The following is a 12,027-nucleotide window of genomic DNA, read 5'->3' as shown; positions in this document are numbered from 1 at the left end:
AAGAAATATTTGGTGAAAACACTCTTTTGCCTGGGTACATGCTGATAAATATATTTATTTATTTTCAGAAACAAGTGTTTTCTACAAACACTAGATGTTAAAAGAATGAAAAAGATAAGGAAATGGTTTGAAATCTAACATGTCAGAATGTCATCTTCATTTGACTTCAAGTAATAATGATAACAATAACAACAGCATAAAAAAAAAAGTAAGAATCGGAAATTAATATAGTACTTGTGGGACAAAGTGAGTCAAAAATAGAGAGGGTGCACCACAAAAATTACCACTCTATGAAAATCTAGTTTAATAAATTATTTTACACCTATTAAAAATAAATAAATAAATAAATAAAAATCCTCTCTATCTGCCTTGCTTTCCTTTTCCTCTGTGAGTCCAAAAAATTACCACCTTAGTTTGAACACTAATTTCATCCAAAGGGATGCTGTGTGTTAACCAAAGATGATAAAAAGGATTAAGATGCTATGGGCTTTATGAAGTCAGATAGGAGACTCATTAAATTCTGCTAGCAATCTACCCTGCTGCCTTACAGGCAATTTTGAATTGAGGTATTAGATTTAGGGACTATGTCTTTCTACCCAATTCACACAGCATCATCTGTAGCTCCTGTTTATCCAATGTCTCTTCTGCCTCTAAGGGCAGGAAGACGACTGTCTCAGGTGAGACCCATCTTCCTTGTTGAGGCTCTAACCAGTGCGTGACCTTCAACATGCCTCCCTGATTACAAAAGGAACCGTGTGCCTTGACACTTTATGAAACGCTTCCCAATGCATGGTGGATGAAATTGCATTAAAGGCCACAGCATCGGTTGTCTCGGTGCTTCAGCAGTCTCATTGCAAAGTGGAACTGACTGCATGATGTTCAAGAGAGTATCTAAACAGATTCAAAAAAGCAAGCAGAAAAATGATAATATCAGAAACCCAGCCAAAAAAGCAGAATGTGTAATTTGCCTCAGTTCAGAAAGAATGAATAGCAGAGCTGGGAACTGAAAGCAGAAAGCAGATCTTCTCGTCTTAACTTTAAAAATATCCATTGACAGTACTACCTTTCCCAAGTGAGATTTGATAGAAAAGAAGCTCTTTTATTTATTCTTCCTCTGAAGGAAAATTTCACTGTAAACAAGATGATATAGCGAGGCAGAATCTAATCAGAACTGGGACAGCATCTGGCAGGGCTATCAGTATTGATGTTCTAAGAGCCTAAGTCCTTCTTAAAGGACTCAAGGGAAAGTGTTTGCTCCCCAGTTCATGAGTCTGTCTCAAAGGCTAGCTTTACCCTATAATTGGGGTAACTGGATTAAATAAATTCATAAGGTAGCTGGGAAGGGGTGTTTGAGCATGGGTGTTAGGCAACAATTTAGCTTCAGTAATGACGGATGTAGCTGGGTTTCAAAAGCCATGCTAATCTTCACAGAACAGATGAAAAAAGCTTTGATCAAAATGCAACTAAGTTAGGAAAAAAAAAAAAAAAAGACAACATAAAGAAAAAAAGTGGAGGATGTCCACGACCAGTTTAAGACAATCTCACTTTTTATGAGATAAGAGTCATCCTATTGTTTATAGGAGCATAAAGGCTAGCCTCATGACAACAAAGTCCTTAACTCCTTTTATGTTTCAGAACAATTGCAAAATCAGTAATGTTACAATCTTATTATAACAAAAATGCATCTGCCCGTTTTTATAGAACTATTTAAAAGTGGAATAAATTGAGGTATAGTCTGGAACAATTAAACTGAAAACATTTCATAACACAGAGACTCTCTCATACACAACTACCTATTACAGCTCTAACAAGCAGCATGTACAGCCACATTGCTTCAGCATCCAGACTAGTTTTTAAATGCTTGTGGTCTTTCCACATGAGCCTGTTGTGTTTTTTTTTGTTTTTTTTTTTTTTTTTCCCAGAAGGATCTCACAATCAGAACCTATTTTCAAGACATTCTGTGTTTTAAAATTACTTGTTTTTTTCCCTTATGTATTTAGAATCATTTGCAAATATGACGACAGCAGATTTTTTTTTCCCATGTCACTATGTTTTGTGATATTTGCTGGACATGTGCATCTCCTTTTCAGAAATCTAATGAACTTTACAGACTATTGGTAAGCTGTGCTTTAGATCTAAAAGAGCTGAATTCTCTTACTGTGTTCCAAATTAACCACAGTACAACAGAAACACTTCACTATGGAGAGGCAGGCAACAAAGATGGCAAAGATTGCACTGGCAACAAGTTATTATGATGTATTACAAAAACAGACACAGTTATTTAGGGATGATAGATACAGCACCCAGCCTTCACAAACAATTTCTTCTTTTCTAAAAATTTCAGACCTACAACAAAACACAATCTACTGCCTATGGCATTAAACTCCTTCCCTGTGTTATGGGTTTTATTATGAATAAGAAAAAGAGGAAAAATGTACTAAGTGCTAGATATCCATTGAGAGAACCTTTTCTAGGTATTGCCTGAGGAGTGGCAGTGCAAACCATTGTAAAAGGGCAGCATGGCTCTTTTCAGAAGCACAGCTGGCGCTGTCAGGTTTGAACCTGAGGACAGGCCAAGAAGCAGCAGGCGCTTTCTAACTAGATTTGCAACAAGCAGCTCTTCAGCACAGAGAGGTCTTTGTTTGGGAAAGACATTGAAGCTCAAGGCACATTTTGAAGAATAAGGCAAGTGATGGAAAACACTCAATAAAAGATACAAAAAACAAAGCATTCAAAAAGAATTGTGCAGAGAAGGGCGACGAAGCTGGTGAGGGGCCTGGAGAACAAGTCCTACGAGGAGCGGCTGAGGGAGCTGGGCTTGTTCAGCCTGGAGAACAGGAGGCTCAGGGGCGACCTTATCGCTCTCTACAGGTACCTCAAGGGAGGCTGTAGCGAGGTGGGGGTTGGTTTGTTCTCCCATATGCCTGGTGACAGGACGAGGGGGAATGGGCTAAAGTTGAACCAGGGGAGTTTTAGGTTAGATGTTAGGAAGAACGTCTTTACTGAAAGGGTTGTGAGGCATTGGAACAGGCTGCCCAGGGAAGTGGTGGAGTCACCATCCCTGGAAGTCTTCAAAAGATGTTTAGATGTAGAGCTTAGGGATATGGTTTAGTGGGGACTGCTAGCGTTAGGTCAGAGGTTGGACTCGATGATCTTGAGGTCTCTTCCAACCTAGAAATTCTGTGATTCTGTGAAAAAGATACAGCACAGTGTTGTCTCTGCTGTTTAGTTCTCCACTGCTAAATGGTGATGAATGTGGATGGAGGTAGACCACAGCCAACTTGGAGGAACGAAGTGCAAAAAGTAATTTGAAACAAGGAAAAAAAGAAAAAATAAAATCACCTTAGAGCTGAGTAACATGTCAGATCACCCAAAGGAGGCAGATGGCAGCTTTCCTAGAAAAGCAGAGATGAAAGTGGTACAATTAAAAATGAAGCAAGGAGCAGAATGAAGATTGCACTGCCCCCATTGAGAGATAATGAGATGTCATTTCCAGCAAATAAGATAAAAGAGGTCAACTGAAAGAGTCAGTAGAAACTCAAGGAATGTAGAAGGAAGATTATGATAGCAGAGACAGTGTTAACAGAGTATGTAAATTAATTGCTTACCTTCCTGATCACATGGTGAGATGTGAACTGGTGTCAAGGAAACTGAATTTTATTTTTCAGGAGATGGTAGGAACTAGGACAAAACAAGCTGGTAACAACAAATTAGGAAAATTATTGGGTCTCCTCAAGCTTCACCACAGATTTAGAGACTGCTAAAAGTGTAAAATCTGATCACTAGCTGCAGAGAGAATATCAATTAGAGCAGCCAGACCCAAATACCCAAATACTTAGCCTGAAAAAAACTTCTACATGGATTTATGAAAGAAGAAACACCAAAACTAAATGTGGTAATGCTTAAGAGGCAAGTATTAATAAAGGACACTGGAGCACTTGATTTGGTATTCTGGGCTAGCAGTCAGGAAACAGCTTGGCCTGAGACCTTGAGGGATCACACACGCAACAAATCTCTGCCCTTTGTTTTGTTTTTACACAGTAAACTCTCTGGGTCCAGTGCTGCTCAAACTCCAGACAGTCCACCTCCATTAAGGATCCATAGCATAATGCACTGAGTTGTTTTACATAAAAGCAATCACATAGGACCAGGAATAAAGTAAAGATTAGAGGAAAAGCCTAGAAATACCTTTTATTTAAGAGCAAGAACAAAAATCAGCATTCCAGAAGGAGAAACATGGGAGAAAGTAACAAAACGTTGTAGATGTTATCACAGCACATACTGTCTCAACAGTGAGCTACAGTAAATGACTGGAACAGCACAGAAAACAGAAGAGATAAATCAAATTCAGAAGAGCATGGAAAGTTGAGGAACATTGGCAGATATAGGCTATGTAATGTACAGCCTGATGCACATGAATATTCACAGGTCTTTGCTGGGAACAATGCCAGACATGCTTTAGGCTATCTATTTGCTTTCATTTACTTTCAGTGGAAAGTCTCCAAATCTGTTTTGTCCTGGATAAGCATAAGCATTCCATGTACACATCTCATGTGGTTGTACCAGTGGATGCAAAGCTTTCATACAGTGTTTCTTTTTTCCAGACAGATAAGCATATCTGTTAACCAGGTTTCCTCTATCAGCAGGTGCTTTTCTTTTTTTTTTATTATTTTATTTTATTTTTTCCCAGTTATTTTTCTCCATAGAGGAGAAAATGAACAGGGCATGAGAGAAAAAAAAAAAAAAAAAGTAAAGGAGACACACTCTAAAACATGCAAGTATTACTAAAACAAGGTTCAGCTAGGTAGGGAAAAAAGGAAGATAGATGACATCTTATATGTTTGTCCTCTCAGCTGCAGCAATTTACAAAGAGATCCAAGCCTGGTTTAAAGGAGTGGTTTAAATGAGTTCCCTTAGGTAGTGCAAGCCCTCTGTCAGCCTGGTGCACAGCATGTGCTCATCACCCCTGCTGGCAGTAGCAGTTGAACTAGACTGCTCTGAGAGCCCAGTCATCTTGTTCAGGCTGTGAGGAGGGAAACAGGGCTGAGCTGACACCAGGTTTGACCCAGCAGTCACCAGATTTTTTCTTTTAAGTGTGAACAGTGGTAAGTAGTTGAGCAAGTGATGAGACCTCTCAGTCAGTGGAAGCAAGAGTTTGGTAACTTCCTCTTGTGTTAGGAGGAATTTCCTTGCTTTTTAGGAGCAGTGGGAAAGGTTTTCTCCTATCTCAGCATCAGCTAGAATGGGTCCTCTGACCCTGCTGTCAATGAAATTTTGCTGTCTCTGGGTTATAAAGTATGGGACATGACAAACATGCCTCATTGCGAAAAATCATACATATCTTCAAAAGCAGTTATAGATGAGGTAACTTGGAATATTTCTCCAGCATTATTGTTAATTAAAATAGAGCCATTACGCTAAACCTGCACTTTTCTTCCAGGTCTGTGACACGATCTCATGCTCCTTCTCTTCTCCAGAGGGTTGCGTGGGTGCTCATCAGGACTCACCCTTTCACAGCCCAGATGACACAGACTGAAACAAGCACTCAGCCCTATGAGGGAGCATGCATAGCTCAAATATCCTCTACAATACCTTTAAAATTTTCCATTTCTGAACTACTGCAGTTTTGTTTTCCTCACAGAAAAATCGTGAAAATGTTGTCTTCTCCCAGTACATTTAAAAGCTCTGTATTCCTTATCAGGGCTGAAGGCATATTCAGTCAACTCTGGCATACTTTAACTGGTATATTAAAATACACATTAAAATAACGCCCTATTTAAATTAAAAAAAAAAAAAAAAAATACAAAATGGATATAGCCCAAAAATACAGCTCAGAAAAGGAAGGAGGGAAGGAAGGGAGGGAGGAAGATAGTGCTAAGAACCATTGCTACAGGATAACATGTTGACTAATGATACGAAACTGTTGGCACATTTTGGAGTGTTTGCTTATCCCCAACACTATTAAGAGTGAGAAATTAAGAAGTCAGAGGAAAACTAGTGAAAGCTTCTGATTTAGAAAGCTGAACCATACAGAACCACAGAGAAAGCCTTGACTGCTCTAGTCCTGTATCATCTGCTTGTGACAGAGCAAAATGGGACCTTGTATCAACATGCAGTGTGCTTGAAAACACTAAAGGAGGACCTGCATACAAGAAATTGTGTCCTGACCAGAGACAAAATACTGAAAGGGTCAGGTTTAAAGGAGCATAAGTAAAATACCATTTTGCAGACATCAGTTAATCTCCTCTGTGAGTAAATTCTGAAAGACACTGTTAGGTAATTTTGGTGAGTAAGGATGAAGTAGATACTCCAGAGGTCTTAACCTGAGTATTGTTTGCATCTTTTCTACCTTCTCTAGTTCATGTTTCTAGTTGAGAGAAACTAAGGAATTAAATTTCTGTCTCTCCCTCATTTTCTACTGAGTTGCAACCACTTTTAATACCATGGCTAGATGCTAAGTCCTTCAGGGGGAGGTTCCACAAGCCAGTCTAATGCTATCATGAACAAACAGACAAGCAATCTGAGGAGCCACGTGTAAGAGGCTTGACAGACTGCAGTTTGGGTTATTAACTCTACCTGACTATTCAACAAGATGTCTTTATTAAAAAAAACAAATATCACACAGCCTTCTACGGCTTGCATATTTCAGAATTTTTCTATCAAAAATGGTTTCGTTTCCACACTGACCATGTCCGAATTCCTCCTCATTGCTCCCATAGAGCTCTGAAATTATGAAAATATTGTAGTACAACTGCATGTAGAAAACACAGTTTCAGCTAAGGCCTCATTGCAACAAGCCCTGCTTATTCACAAGATTAAAAATATTCCCTGTTATAGCCTAAATATAGAAATGAAGAAAAAAAAGGAGAAATAAATCCTCACACTTTGTAGCTAAGAAACCAAAGCTCCAAGACATGCAGAAACAGCTCCCTGCAGCTGGTTAACATTTCTAACAGTCTTCTTTCAACATTCAGCCTTGTGTGACAAAATATCCAAAGACTGCAGCACAGTTTTTAGATGTCTCTGACACACCTAAACCAAAGCCACTCAAAGTCACTGAGCCAAACACCACAATATAACCTTTTTCCCTCCCTCAACTCTACCCAGTATGTTATCTTCCCAGTGACTTCTCAGTATTTGACATAAAACTAATTCACCTTCACCCAATGAAAAATAAATTCCACATGGCTTCCAGCTCTGCCATGAGAAACTAAAAAAAAAAAAAAAAAAAGTCTCTAGTCTCTACCTTAAATCGTTTTCCATCTTCTTTTCCTTTCTCATTTTCAACAACTCTGTTAACGTGCCCATGTTCACATATTAATCTTTTTATCTTTAAATCAGAAAAATATCCAAGTTTATATCTATCCCTATTGAACCAATCACAGAGACATGCATTTCATATCAATGTTCCACTTAAATCCCATAGATTTCAGTACTTTCAGAATGTGGCAGACAAGCAGTAGCAGCTTAACTTTTTTCCTTATTAATGACAGATAGATGACTAGTAAATGAATATACATCATTCATCATCTTTTTATTGATAGTGGAGGTGGTGATACCTGACTCTCTTATTAAAAAACTCTTCCCTGATATACAGATTCATTGAACTTAAAGCACTGAAGAGGAAGCTCCAAGGCTGCTTTTTGAAAGCAACAAGAAAAATATTGCTTCTTAGCATAAAGCTGGGGGAAAATGTTGCTATTAAAATTTTTTGAAAAAGTGTTTTATTGAGAAATTATTGAGATGATATCTCCCACAATTTGAAGGATTATATGACAAATTTGCAGAGACTTTTCCAGTATTTTTCTGTGCCTTTGCCACTCTGGCTATAGGTACATAGAGAGAGAGTTTGGAAGTTTCATTCCCCAAGTGTATTATCTGCTCTTAGCTTACTCTTTATAGGTCTGCAGAGGCAAATCCAGCTTCCCCGCCTGTGTCCCTCAAGCACAAGGTGTTGTGTGGTCAGAGGGGAGCTGAGGTGGTATGGCTAGAAAAGCAGGCACATTGAACTAGAACTGTCTCCTGCGTCAAGGTTGTTGTGATCAGGCAGCTATATAAATACTTTTATAGCTGACCAACCTCCACCTCAAGAACAGTTTTTCCTCCACTACTGCTGCAGGAAGGTTACTGAAAAACCTTATTGTCCTGGCAGCTGAAAACCTTCTAATTGTCAACCAAAATACATGCATACCCAGCAAGCACCTGTTAGTTACTCTTCTATTACAAGCAGCTTTTTTTTTTTCTCGATCCAGCTGCCTGCTACTCCTCCGTCCTCAGATAGATAAATATATGCTCCCAGCTTTGTGTCAGCAGCAAATTCCATTAATGTATTCTTACTTTTTCTGCCTGTGTCATTAAATAAGTACTAAATAAAAATAATCACAAAAGCAAGTGATGAAGTCCAACTGGCACATTTTCTTACAAAACACCCTGTTAACTGCCCACCTCTATTCACTCCAGGACAACAGCGTAAGAATATACCAGACTACCTTCCCCCTCACATCTGTGCACCAGTCTTTAATACTCATTTGTATCCTGGGTTTTTCTCCCCAGCAGTGAAATTATGTAACATTGCTCAGTGTTGTGCAAGTATTTTGAGCAACCAGTGACTCCCTCACATGTTTTTTTCTGATAAACTGCAATGGTTTTGGAAAGGAATGTATCTTTTGCATTGCAAAATGTCCTTTCTCAAGTCCAGAGCACTCCTTAGAAATGAATAGTTGTGTGTGCCTGCATACATTCCTTCCACAGACTAAGACAACAGAGACCCCTACAAGTATCACTGATTACATACACATCTGTTGGTCAGAGATTTATTTATCATATCATGCTGCAGTTTCAAGATTGTCGTCAACTAGCTACCTAGCAACCATGAAAATCACAGGGTCAGATAATTTGTACTGATCAGACACCCAATCAGTTGATTAACTCCAATTAATTTGGAGTTCGGTTTCTTAATTTTTCAGCCACCTGTTCCCAGGGAGATTTCAACCCTTCTCAGTGTTTCTCAATGAACAATAGCTCAGATAGTATCACTGAATTTTGAATAAATATCTTCCTCTCAAGAATTAAGGTGCATACTGCTTGTTATATATGCAGGAAGAACAGCAATAGAGTGAACACTGCAGCAGCACAAAATGTTCCTGTGCACATTGAGTAGAAATTGTTCAATAGTGTATTTTTTACACCTGCAAGTTTTCGTTCCCTGCACATGACCAATTAGAAGAAGCAAAGCCTCCTATTTACAGTTTGCCAAAATCCTGTTTTCCCAAATGTCTGCATTTGGAAACAGACTCCTTTAGTTTGGATTGAACCTTCCTTATTCTTGCCTCTTCCCAGTGGAGGCAATACTTGATTTCTGCAGGCAAATTTTCAAAGTGATAGAAGAGAGAACTGATAGAAGGTTCAGTCTTTGTCCTCTTCCTAAAACACTTGAAAATAAGTGTAATTAACTCAAATTGCATACTCCAATAAATTGCCAACAATTGAATGGTCACAAATCTCCACAGTTACAATTTGAAGTGTTGGGCAATTCCCTCTCTAATATTCCATGGTCCTGTACTAAAAAGAGATCATACAGGAGAGATTCACATTTGGCTCATATCTATACAGGCTTCTGTCTTCATGCTTAAAGAAATGAAGATGCATGTATACAGATGCCATAAGTCAATTCTAGGCAGCATTGCTCATTCTTGGGGTGAGGGGGGACGGGGTACACAAACCACTGTGTACAGTCCTTTTAAAGATCCGGCAAGTTTTTAACACTCTTTCATAGAGAAAGCTACAACAATTCATAGGTTGTTATAGAGAAAGGCTCCTACCGCATCCTGCATTCAGTTGGGCCATGTGTCATAAGGGTTATGCACAAACTGTCCTCTGCAACCAATATTGTTCTAATTAGCACGTACACCCTATAATCACTTTGAATAACATTCTAATGTGATATTTGTGATTTTTAAATTATGTTAATGCTTTTTATCTCCAAGTTCTGACTTCTGCCAATATATAGTGAACACACACAAAGAAGTCCACATTTATGACACCTCTAGGACAAAAGTGCACCAGACCTTGAAACAGCTGTGATATTTGCACAGGAAGTAACAAAAGGAAATACAGTTTTAAAAGGGCCTGTCTTGTGACCCAGAAAGAAATAATGCACTTTGAGAGAAGCATACACTAAGAGCTTCCAACTCTAAGAGCTTCTGTATGGAAAAATAATGAGGCAACAATTCTTTCTTCAAATACCCAGTCAAGCTGTAGGACTGCTCAGTGGCAGGGGCTGCTCTTGTACCATTGATACAGGCAGCTGCTGTGTGCAAATGGGAGGCCAAGAGAATCATACAATCATAGGATCATTAAGGTTGGAAAAGACCTCCAAGATCATCTGGCCCAACCTTCACCCTACTACCAGTGTCACCCACTAAGCACCAGGTCCCGTTCCAGTGCCTGACTACTCTTTCTGAGAAGGAATGTCTCCTAATTTCCAACCTGAACTTCCCCTGGCACAACTTGAGGCCATTCCCTCTTGTCACATGCATCAATCTCCCTGATTATTAAAACACACAGCTTTTCTTTCAGTTAAGTAGCTAAAATTAGGTTTTAAGTGCCTGTAAGTGAGGTATTCATTCACCGGCCAAACTTTCAGACTTGAAGAAATACCCTCTCTTTCTTTCCCTTCCCCCCTCTAACAGCACATAGACCCTCCAGACACGAACTGAAGCTTGTGTGGGACAGGGGCCCTCCTGGAAACACTCACCTTTAGCTCTCCAAAGATGCAAACCAACACTGTGGAAGAGGCAGGCTGGGACAGCGTAAAATTAAGCATTACTGCTTTTGAAGTGCTGTTAGGGAGTACTGGGCTGCAGCTTAACAAAGGAGAGGCATGGCTAATTCAGACGGAGCTGAACTCACTTTGTCCTTAGTAAAACATGTATCTTCTCACCTTGTCTTGCAATGTGAGGTACAGACTGCTTTTGCTCCATATTAACATCTCCACTGTTGGAAAGCTGCAGCATGAATTGTCTCCTGCTTTGCCACAGCAAGCTGCACTGAAGATGCAAATCCTGGCTGGCTTGCCAGCTCCATTCAGCACAGGAAGGCACCACAGAAGATCACAGGATGGCTTAGGCTGGAAAGGATGCCTGGCAGTCACCAAGCCAAGCCTGTTCCTCCAAGCAGAGCCAGCTCCCAAAATAAGGTGCCTGAGGGCATTTGTCTGGCCAGCATTCAACTCTCTAAAATGTAGGCACCACCACCCCTCTGGGCAACTTCCTGCCTATTTGTGCTTTCATTGGAAAGGAAGTTCAGAAAGGAATATATCAATGTAAATATTTTCTGACTTCCTGCTAGTTAAGTGCATGATAACATTTCAGGTCAATTTTTTGAAGAGAATTCCTGCAATATGATGGACAACTTGAAGCAAGATGACTGCTACCCTTGATTTCATTTCAGGAAAACATATGTTTGATTGTAGGAATTAATTTTTTCAGCTAATATTTTGAAACTTCTACAATACGACCAAATTAAAATGATAATAACTGTGTTTGGCTTGTTCATCTTGCACAATGGCTGAATGTACATTAAGGAGGAGCATGTTAATTAGTGCTAATTTGCATGAGATGAAAGCATTGGTTGTACAGAAGCTACGAGATACAACTTAGATACTTTTTACCAGGCTGATTTTTAATTCATTCAGATTAACTGAATGGTTGTACATGTTACTAAGGCTCTGGCCAAAAATACAATTCCAGCTGCATCCAGAGTTACATGAACTCACTTTGCTGGAGATGCACACAAACATGTATCTGATAAATACCTACACTCTGACAGTACCTACAGCTCTTTATAGGGAGTTAATCCTAAAAGAGAGGTTCTACTCCAAAGATGTCGTCCTTTCACCCACTTGTGCAGCAACATCCACATCATTTCACAAAGGCAAGTATAGTTTCTTCTAATTACCAGCTTTGCACATTCAGACCTGGGTATGAAAATCAGACAGTATTCCCTCCTTTTCAGGTTTATTTATAC

The sequence above is a fragment of the Aythya marila genome (genome assembly GCF_965140915.1).
Source record: "Aythya marila genome assembly, chromosome: 1".
Lineage (NCBI taxonomy): Eukaryota > Metazoa > Chordata > Aves > Anseriformes > Anatidae > Aythya > Aythya marila.
This window is presented reverse-complemented; position numbering follows the sequence as displayed.